Genomic DNA, 11,817 nt, shown 5'->3' on the forward strand with positions numbered 1-11,817 from the left:
TGCACATTCTAAAAAAATGTATTGAATTTCATATTTGTGTTTAATCAGTGACATTAATTAATGACGTGATATGTTTAAAGAGTAATTTAAAAAGTAATTTTTGTTTATCTTATGTTGGACAAATGTGTACCACATTACCAAAAGTATCTGTTATCAAAAGTAGATAGCAAAAAACAACTCTAAAATATGCAGTTGTATGTATTCATTGTTTTTTTTAATATTGACAATTTTATTAATTTGTTATTTATATTTTTCAGATTGATGAAACTGTCATTCCCTTAATGACAGACAGTACCTGGCAAAGTACATCCCCAAAGTTGGCGATAGAGTCTCCACTGTGGCCTTCTGCCATCCAGGAAAGAATCTATACTCTCAAGGCTACGACAAAGACTGACAGGAGCTGAGGGAATGCCTCCTAAAAAGAAATTGTCTCAGTGGGCAGAAAATACAAATGCAAAACGAACAGTTAGACGAATTGAGGTTGGCTGGATGGATTTTGATGAGTCGAAGGGTGGGTTCAAACAGGTGAAGTCTGTAAGTGGTGGTGGAACAAGGCATTTATCTGTAGATAAAAATGAAACAGTGTCAAATATCAAACTTATGGCTGAAAATCTGTTTTTCCCCAATGGCACCTCAAAAAAAAAACAAAAGTCTTTCACACTATTCAACTCATATTGAGAGCTCACAGATGCATGTGGATGCTTCCAGTACAGTTGATGAGTTGTATAAGCAAAGTAAAGTCAAAATTCTGCGACTTTATCTGTGTACCAGAAAGAAAACACAACAGCAGCCCCAAGACGTAGAGGCCAATCATGCAATAACCCAGCCCTCTGTGGTAGATCTCACTGGCAATGAACCTAATCAGGCCGCTGATGATCTGTTGGTGGAAAACATAAATTCAGAACCATCAAACTTTGTAATTAATGATGGAGCTTCCATAAGTGGATATTTGGAACTGAATGACACATTACATGGGATGGTCTGCCAAATGTAGGTGAAAGTGAAGATTCTGATGCAGTTGTTATTATTAGTGGGGATAACAGGGTGGATATTAGTGTGGTTGAACTAAACCCTGAAACACTGTTTACAGAAAAAGAGTCTGATCCACCTCATCACACATTGTCTCTCTCACCGGGGCTGACAGGAGAGGCCAATATTCCTGACCAAGCACCCCCTGAACCACGATCTTGTCCCGTAATACTGACTGTTAGAAGAGGTCATTGTCTTACTGATTTGATCAGTGCCTTTAAGGACTCAAACATTATTTCATCTGAGGTCAATATCAAAATGTTGTTACCAAATGGAGAGCTTGAACAGGGGGAAGGAAGTGGTGTTTTGCGGGACTGCCTGACAGAATTTTGGATGGATTTCTATGACAGCTGCACATTGGGAGTTGAGGTGAAAGTCCCATTCATCCGGCATGACTTTCAGTGTGAAGAATGGCAGGCTATAGCTAGAGTGTTTGTTGTAGGGTGGAAACAAGCTGGTTACTTCCCAGTGAAGCTTGCAATACCCTTTCTGGAGGAGATATTGTACGGCTCGACAACCAGTAGTTTAAAAGATTCCTTTCTTTTGTACGTCTCACAAGAAGAGCGATCTGTTCTCCTGAAGGCTTTGGATGACTTCAATTCAGAAACAGAAACAGAAAGGGGTTTATTGCCAAATATTGAGCAGGTTTACAACATTAGGAAATTGCTGCGGTGCTTCAGTGCAAACATAGTGTCATAAATTGCGCTTAAATAGACATGAAAAAATTAAAGTAAGAATAAGAATTAAAAGTGCTACGTAGAAAGATATGTGCATGAGATATACATGAGATATATACATGAGAATAAGAATTAAGAGTGCTACGTAGAAACATATATACATGAGTGCAGGTGGTGATCAGTGCCAAACATGGAATGATGCAGTGAACACAGTGTAGGGTCATGTGTTAGTGGCGGGGACAGTCATACGGTTATTGTTCATGTGTCCAACAGCAGAGGGGAAGAAACTGTTCTTATGGCGAGAGGTTCTGGTGCGAATGGACCGGAGCCTCCTGCCTGAGGGGAGCAGGTCAAACAGACTGTGTCCAGGGTGAGAAGGGTCAGCTGAGATCCGAGCTGCACGCCCCAGTGTCCTGGAGGTGCACAGGTCCTGCAGAGATGGGAGTCTGCAGCCAATCACCTTCTCAGCAGAGCGCACAACACGCTGCAGTCTCTGTTTGTCCCTGATAGTGGCTCCAGCGTACCACACGGTGATGGAGGAGGTGAGGATGGACTCGATGATTGCAGTGTAGAACTGCATCATCGTCCGTGTTGGCAGGTTGAATTTCTTCAGCTGCCTCAGGAAGTACATCCTCTGCTGGGCTTTCTTAATGACGGAGGTGATGGTGGGCTCCCACTTCAGGTCCTGGGTGATGGTGGTACCCAGGAAGCGGAACGAGTCCACAGAGGTGATGGGGGTGTCAGTCAGGATGATGGGGGGGAGTGGGGCTGTGTGCTTCCTGAAGTGGATACAGATGAATTGCTGGAAGTAGTTGATGCAAATGAGTGCAAGCAGGTTCCTACCAAGGACACACTGCTCCCTGTTTTGGCACAGATAGGACACAAAGTACTTATTCAGGCCCCAATGTTTGTAATCAAGTGCTGGCATCCCGTTGTGGGTTCTGTAGCTGGTTTACTCCCACCAGAAGGACTGCATCATTTCATAGCAGAAAAAAAACCGACTGTAAAAACAGTGAAGGAGCTTCTAATCTTTCCAGAGGAGATGACAGCTGCCCAGTCAACAGTTTCTCGTTACCTGAAAAGGTACATTGGAGAAATTGATTTCAATTATCTTCAGCTTTTCCTGCGGTTCTGTACAGGATCCAATCTGTTGGATAAAGCCATACTAATTGAGTTCATAGAAACTACAGATTTCCTCCGCAGACCACAATCCCACACATGTGGATGTGTACTAAAGCTGCCCCTTGGTTATCACAGCTATCCAGACTTTCGCAGTGAATTTAACAGCATTCTCGCAAGCTCTATGTGGGTGATGGATGTGGTGTAGGTCAGTGTTACCCAACCTTGGTCCTCAAGGCACTCTGCCCTACACGTTTTAGGTTTTCCACCCTAACAGTTCATAGAAACACGGGTGTAGTTAACAGTAACATGAAGGAATGAATGTGAATGTTCAATAGACTGGGTGGTTAAGTTCTCTTAACAGTGTAGCCTGTTGTGCCTTTTTCATGTGCAGCCTTTTTTTTCATCTGGTCAGTAAGTGCTTTCTTAGTTTCTCCCCCCAATTAAAATAGTAAGCTAAAGGGAATGTTCAGGTTTTTTAAAGTGGAGTTACCTGTAGTAGACAGCACTTAGCACTCTGATTTTGCAGAAGCAGCAGTGAGTGTTGGGGACAAAATAAGGCAACAAATTGCTTGGGGAATGAGACCACAAAACAACACCAGTTGAAAATACATATACATATTTAAATAACATTTTCAGTGCTTCACCTGGTAGGAATCCGTACACTAAACATAGAAGTGCTCTGTTCCTGCTGCACACATTGTTACTGTGTGTTTCTGGTTAGTGCCAAAATAAATGACTAATTTTAACATTCTAATACTTTTTTACTACAGGAAGAGTAACAAATATTTCCAATATAGCATACAGTAACAGTTCTACAAACTGGAAGATTGCTGAGTGCTGTCTACTGTATATACATACATAAGTACAACACCATTACAAATACCATATTCCAACTGATTAAGCATGTTCTATATTAAAGTATTTCAGATGTTTGCAGAAATCTTAATAGAAACAAGAATGTGAACCTTTATGTTCCTAATGGGTTTAGAAGAAAAGTTGTCAATTACAGAGATTGGTTACATTGTAAAGAGGTTTGTATAACATTTCAGAAATAACTGTTATTTTATCCTGTTATTATATGCAAAATACAACCTGTTTTTGAGTATGGTGTATTTTGAAAGACACCAGTAAACCATTCTCATTGGTACAAAACTTTGTCCTCTCTGTTACATTCTATACATCTTTAAACATGAACATGTCTAATGACACAGCTGAAAGTTATTTAACTACTCATTCTATAATGTCATACACATGCTGTGATTTTTAAGAAAAAAAGCCGTTCTTTATCAAACATGGGATTGCTTTAATCTATTCCACAATAACAAAATTATAGGCTCAAGAAACATTTGGAGCATTGGTGACACAACTATGATTCTACACTGTAGCCTACTTGGTCTTCTTGTCTAATTGATCACAACATTAGATATATTGCCAGTCTATGTGGTTGTTATCCAAGGTGCTCTTTTTTTGTTAGAAATGAACACATTTTTGGTACCAAAAACTATTATGAACAACTTTTGATGCTTTAACAGTGTGATAAGTTTAACTCAATCCCAAAAGGATTTATTTTTTTCTAACCTGTATCATATTTTAGTTTAATACTCCACGCTTTGTAGCTACCAAGAGCAAGCAACACTTCATGATGAGTTAATTTACTGACATGGACAAAATGAAAATTATGTTATACAGTCTTTTCTGATAATTTTGATACAAAGACAAGATAACTACACACTGGAGAAAAATAATTACTTAATAATAAGTACATTAAGCTGTAGGAATACGTACTGAAGTACAAAATGTACTACATTTGTATGTTTGTGTCCATTTAAGTAGCCTCAAATAACTGTGAACGAACTGTATCCCTGAGATGAAAATATAAATCAAGGGCCTGGGACATGGTAGATGGGAATTCCAAGCTTGATTCCTCCATTATTATTGTGCACAAATCAAACACTTGCACATCACATGGGACTGAACTAACAAAAGTGCAGCTATTTTTACACAAGGTCAAATCTTCTGTCAGTGGAACGAGACAGTCTTCTGCACCCCAAAGGTGAGGGGCCATGTACATGACATCAGGTATCCCACAGGACACGTTGTTATTCTTTGAGGGCCTTATACGGTGAGCATTCCAAACACTCCGGATGTCATTCAATACCTCCTGATGAAAAAACAAGAATTAGGTCAGAGCTGTAATACAAGGCATTTTTAAAATGGTCGAAAATAAGTGTGGTGCATCCTTAAATGAATTGAAAAGCAGCAATGTTTGGATGCAGTTGAATGAAAACCAAAGGAAGAGGGAGTGATGGCAAAAAAAGAAAAGAAAGAACCACACCAGGCAAACCACTGAGTTGTGGGATCTGGGCTTTATACTAATACTAATACTAATCTTGGTGCGGATGCGCAAAGCTTTTCAACTTTATGCGCATAATACAGGTGACAAAATCAATATTTTTCAATCCCATGAGGGGATCCAATATCATCTCAGACCTGAACGTATGATAGAGCGCTGAAGAGTTACTGATGCGTGAAGCCTGACTGCTTTTGACAGACTGGCAGTGACAGATTGTTAGCTGCAGCATAACTGCTGATGCAGAATGAGCGCAGACAAGGATAATGTCCTCCGATCAGAAAAAAACAACATTTAAGTCGTGCTGACTTCTGATCAGTTCAATTGGCAAAGTGTTCCCTGATTTAAAAACTTTGGCTGGGTTGATGCTTCAGCCTCCATTACGCACATACAGAGCGCAGTTGACCTTCAACAACGTTAGGAATACATTGCATTTACCGTTCGGTAAAGGTAACGTCGTTTTAACTATGTAAACGATTATTTTGTTACCCTTACTGCTAAAACAGCGTAATTTAATGTAATTAATTACCACCACTGGTTATCATAATATGGGTCATTTACCTGAATGATTGGCATGAAGCAGAACTGTGACAGAGCTTTGTCAATGAAATCCCCAAAGAAGAATCCTTCGTCCTTGATCCATGACTTGACTCCTTCTTTTCTCATCACTCCCCACCAGCTCTCAATTCTCTGGTTTGCGGTACTTGCTCCTGTGACGTAGCTTCTGTCTCCTGCTCTATCATCCCCGTCATTTCTCCGTAAATAACGCTGGAGGTCTCTGACCAACACGTTCTCAGTGCCCATGTCAGTTCGTACAAGCCTGGGGAAACCCCCACGACTCTCCACTGCTTCCACAAAGTAACCTCCGACAACCTTTGGGTCACTGTTAGTGTGTGCGGCCCGCAGCCAAATGATGTTGCGTGAGAAACCGTCGATGCATCCATTAATACATATCCCATATGGCTTTAGTTTGTCATAAGAGTCTATGTGCCACACAAAGTTAGGCCCCTGAGCACAATATTGCCTCCTTCTGAGACGTCTGGTCTGGCGAACCTGGGAACCTACTGGGTCCAGTAAAGAGATGAGGATCCTGACGTCTTCTTTCCTGATCGCAATGCAATGCCGTGTTGTTTGCACTTTGTAAACATCCACCGATAGCCGTGATCCTTCCCAGGCCCTTGCAGTTGGTTCACAATAAAATCTATCCCGGCGTCCAGGTCGTACTTACGTCTGTAAAGCGACTTGGCTCTCAATATCCGGTTTAAATGTCTCTCCGTAATGATGGTTCCTTGCATTGCCAGGCTTTTCAAAATGCATTTGTAGCTCATTCCCAGCCTGAAATAAAACTCAATCAGACTGTCTCTGTCCATGGTGTATAGGTTTAGCCTACTTTTATGCTTGTGTCTCTACGCACCTGTCCAGGAATTCTATCAATAAGATGTGCGCACGTTATCTATTTCGTGGCCACAAATGCGTAATTCGTTGCCACGTTATACCCAATTCGTGCCCACAAATTAGCATTTCGTGAGCACGTTATACCTATTTCGTGCCCTCGAAATAGTATTTCGTGGCCACAAATAAGTATTTCGTGGGCACGTTATACCTATTTCGTGCACTCGAAGTAGTATTTTGTGGCCACAATTTATTTATTTTTTGGACCATGTCATCAGAGGGGCTCCGTACATAACTGATTGATAATATCACAATATTCAGCTTTGTCAAGCAACATATAAACATTTCTGTTTATTGGTAGTGTGAATGTAGAAAAACAATCAAACTTGGGGGGAAAAAGATACCAACCAAACTGTATTTTTTACTAAGATCAACATAAAATAATACTAGTTGGTGCTGACCTCCTATCAGCACTCTGAATTTAAATTGCAGCAGTAATAAACAGCAATATTCTGACAGAATGACCTGAAAAATGGCATGTTCGGTCACACCTAAAAGATGTCTTTCATTTAATGCAGTGCAGAAATACCTGCATATAGGGTACCTGTAAGACATGGCACCCACTATCAAATCATGTTATCAAGATAAACAGAAATATTTTTGTACATTTACACACTAAAATTTCCTAAATACTTTGCAGTATTTCTTTTCTTAACCTGATATAAGATCTGCGGCACCAAGCGGATCTCCTGAGACATCCCATTCATTTTCTACCATAAGCAGACAACAGAGTTCAAAGACTGTTTCATCACAGGGGTAAAAAAAAATATAATACTACATGCACCTGTGCTGAGAAAGGTGCAGTTACTTCCACTGATAACATGAGTACAATTCCATCAAAGTATTAAAATGGAATCCCAAAAAGTTGATTCTGTTCATCTGGATGTAGCGTTTTCAGTGTGAGTCAAAAATCATTCCTTACCTGGCTGATTATTCCATTAAAATGGAAATAACATTCATATTAAATTGAAAGAAAAATATTCTAATAAAACTACCATATTTATATGTTCTATTTTTGCAGCTAAGACATGAGCACATGCAGATTGAGAAAGCAGAATTGGATAAGACTTTTGTCCAAAACGTCCCCTGTGAAGTGGCCATCATCCTGAAAAGTTTGAAATAAGTTCATCCAAATTTGTGCACTCTGTTTGCGTAGGGTAGCCCACCATCCTTCTATACGTTGGTTGGCCGTACTTCTTCCCTAAAGGAAACTTTTCTCACCTGCAAAACTGTCTGTGTGGTTTCTCCGTAAAAACATCTGCATTTGTTGGACACAACCATTTTCTGTACCTCGATCAGCACGTATCCTCTCTGGACATCCATTGATGCATGAAACTGTTTTCAGAAAATAACTTGCAATCAATTTAATGTCATTGTTTGTAGTATAAGCCTCCATCCATAAAACATAGCGGCTAAAACCATCTATGCAGCCACTGATAGCAATACCATATGGTTTCAACTTGTCATAGCCATCCATGTGCCAGAGAGCATTCGGCCCTCTGCAGCTGTACTGACGTCTCCTCAACCGCCGAGCTCGTCTCAGTTCCACACCTTGTTGGTCAACCAATTTGATTATGCATTTTACAGCATCTTGTGACACCACAAATCCATGTTGAATTGCACGAAGATGCAGCCAGCGATAACCTTGCATCTGTCTATTGTTCATGATCTCTTGTTGAACAAAGGCTAGCACTTCCTCCAAGTTTGATTGATTCTTCCCTCTAAAAAGCTCAAGTCTTTTACAAATTTGCTTTAGAGTTCGAACACTTAAAATTGTCTGATGACTATGTGCTAAAATTGAAAGTATTTCTTTGTTACTGAAAGAAAGTCTGAAATACAGTCTGATTAAGTCATCCAAATCTGACATGTCAGCCACTGTTTCTCTCACTTTGAGAGGTGAACTTTTTGCAGAAGTCCTAGTTTTCTTTTTGACAGTGGTTGCTTGCTTTTGCAGAAATTGAAGAGGGCAATTCGGTCTCTGTACGAGGGAATGTAGTTTGCCACAGTTGCGTCATCCATCAGCGCTATGACGTCACAGTCAATCTGCACACAAGAAGAAAGAAAAGACAGTCATTTTCTGCAACATTTACACTGCAAAGCAATATTACGGTTAAGCCTCTTAGGTCAGCGCTAATGCCAGTAGGAGAGTACTGACTGCAGTTATCAGAGAAGCTATCTATTTTATGCAGGGCGAAACACAATATTGAAAGAAGCAAACTAAGGCATAGCCTTTCAGTAAATAGTAAATCCTCTTCTGTATTTAAAAAAAAGGCAGGACTTGATTGGTTATGATGTAAGTAGTATGTCTGCTAAGGATGTTCTACGACACTGTGGTGGCCTCTGTTGTCTTTTATGCTGTGGTCTGCTGGAGTAGTGGAATCGCAGAGAGGGACAGAGGGAAACTTAACAAACTGGTCAGGAGGGCCAGCTCTGTCCTGGAACGGTCTGCTAAAGTCCACTGAGCAGACTGGGGAGGAGAGGATGTTGTCTAAGCTAACATCCACCATGGACAACACCTCCATACCCCCTGCATGAGACTGTACGAGCACTGAGCAGCTCGATCAGCAGTAGACTTTTGTGTACATATCTCTGTACATTTTTATCTGTACATTCGAATGTTGCTTATGTATGTAGGACTATAACACAGAGTCATAAATACACAGTCCATTTAGTCATTTAAGCAAAGGTATTACACATAGAACACAAAGTAACATTGGAAATCACTCTTGGTACAAGAACGTGATGTGATTCTGGCATTATCAACAGTTAACTGTTTGCTCATTTCTTCCACACTAACGTATACACAGTTACATGCACAACCTTAGCTTGTATTAGCTAACATGGTGTGAGGGGATTGTCAGTCGACCACGATCAGAACAACAACCGGGGCTGTGTCGGTGGCTGTGTATGAACGCCATCCATTTTTCTGAGTGAAATATCTGCATAAACCTTCATTACAGTTCCTCTCCTCCGTTGTACCTAGTGTAACTTACTTGTACACAGCAAATTACTGATGTTGGTAGGCGGCAAGCACCTGTAATACAGCTCCGCAAAACTGCCTTGGAAAAAATTCATATAATACAACAATAAAATAAAATGCAACAACCCCATCTGGGATGATCCTGCGATCAACAACAGTTAAAACGTCAATTCACCTATTATACTGTAACATCGTGAAACACGTTCATTCCTATATAACATTATAAGCTAACAAGCATGCTAACAGCTAACCGTAACTGTAGAAATACGAGATACCAAACTGTCTCTCTTTTTTTTTCTCCTTCTACTCTTCCATTAATAAAATAGCATCTTCAGGGACCCCTCGGCCATGCAAAAAATCACTTATATCCACCATATTTTGTGAGTTAGTTCTCCACCTGCACAACTGGACCCATCGCTGTTACTGAAGCGGGATGCTTGCAGGTGCCCACCTCCGAATTCTGAGAAAAAAGTCAGAATTCTGACTTTAATCTCAGAATTCTGACTTTTTTCCAGTGGCCCTATTCTGTATGCTGCTGCTTCTCCAGGGGACGATAGTAACCGGGCATGTCGGTACTATCAAGCCCTCGTCCGAGGAACTGACCTCCTCATCGCGAAGCAGGGGTGTAGAGTCCATCTTTGTCTCTCTTTTGAGCTAAAAAGAGGCTTTTTAACGACGGCGGTATTCTTTTTTAAAACAAAATAAGGGGGCGTGGTCCAGAAGTAGGATGTACTTAGAGGGCGGGGATTTTCAGAAGCACAGAGTTTTTCTCACGGCCACGGCGTCTCTCCAGCAGAGGCAACTTTGAAAAAGAACGGTAATGTCCTTCCTTACTTGCAACATCCTTATGATCCATTCTTTGGTGGGTAAAACCATCATGCTGCGAAATAACCCGCAGTCGGTGTTGAATTTCTCCATGACAAAAATGTCAGGTGCATCAGACTCATCGGTTGAATGCAGGCTGGCCTGCAGTCTCCATCTCCCCGTGGCTGTGGTTCCAGAAGACCAGACGGTTGACAAGACTATTTTAGTTTTGGCCAGTTCTCCGTGCTTGAAACGTATACCCCCATTCCTCCTCTTCTTCGGAAGGGGAAATATTCTCTCTCTCTCTCTTTAGTTTCTTCTGCAGGGGGGATCTTCATCATCGGTGGGGAGACGAGGAAGATCCTCTCTGTCCTGTCTTTCTGCAGGGGAATCTCCCTCTTCACCGTCACCCGACGAGTCAGAAGGAGGAGGATGGGGAGGAGGATTATCTCCCTCTCTCCGGCGTCTTTTAGGAGCAGCATCTTCCTCTTCGGGAAAAGGAAAATCTGCACTCGTCTCTCAGATAGCGAGCGCAATCAGCAGCTTCAGCACGGCCCAGTCCCCAGAAGTCAACTTCACAAGATTGCTCGATTCCTTCAAGCTTTCTCCTTCATTCAGCTGATGGAACCAAACTTCGCCCAGCTTGTATTTGAAGACGTAGCTCCACTTTCCGCACCTCTCAAAAGGTAGAGGCCATTCTCCTGCGGTATATGAACACGCTCTTATTTTTCTCTTCTCTCCTCGGAGCGTCATTGTATCTGTTACTGTAGACCAAGACAGGTGTGTCGCTGATCACCGATGAGGACCACTCGCTGCCTCCCGTGCTTCCAGCGTCGGGAGAGCAGATCTCTTCCCCGTCCAAGTACAGAGAAAGGCAGGGCTTCAGAGTGACAGTTTACATTTTGTCTGTGCCTAGAAAAGTGCACGCCGGGCCTCTGTTTTTATCCTCCTCCCTCCAGTGACCCCCCTCCTCTGGACAAAACAAATTTTTTTCCTGCCGGATGCAATTCGTAACACTTCTGGAAGCAATTCGTCACGCATCTGGATTAAATTAGTCACTTCCGGAGGTCAAAAGGTCAAGGCTAGGGTCATGAATCAAATTTTTGACACAAGGTGCATACTTTCTTTTTTTACCGGAAGAAATAATTTTAGGACTCTAATAAGTTCTATAATATTACTTGTGTTTACAGTTGCCTCTACTGAAGACTTTAAAGGGTTTGGGGCAAAGTTACACTAACTCTAGTTTTAGCCCCAGACCATCCTGGCTGATGCTAGCAAATGCTAATGTTAGAACTGATTTGGGCTGCTAACGTAGAGACTTTTAGCTAGCTGACCAGCATAGACTAATTTGATGGTTAACAGATTATAGTGGTAATTAATATTTGTAGACAGATACATTTTTC

The sequence above is a fragment of the Diplotaxodon limnothrissa genome, linkage group LG3 (assembly GCF_057381915.1).
Source record: "Diplotaxodon limnothrissa isolate DT_005_m linkage group LG3, D_limnothrissa_male_GT1.1, whole genome shotgun sequence".
NCBI lineage: Eukaryota > Metazoa > Chordata > Actinopteri > Cichliformes > Cichlidae > Diplotaxodon > Diplotaxodon limnothrissa.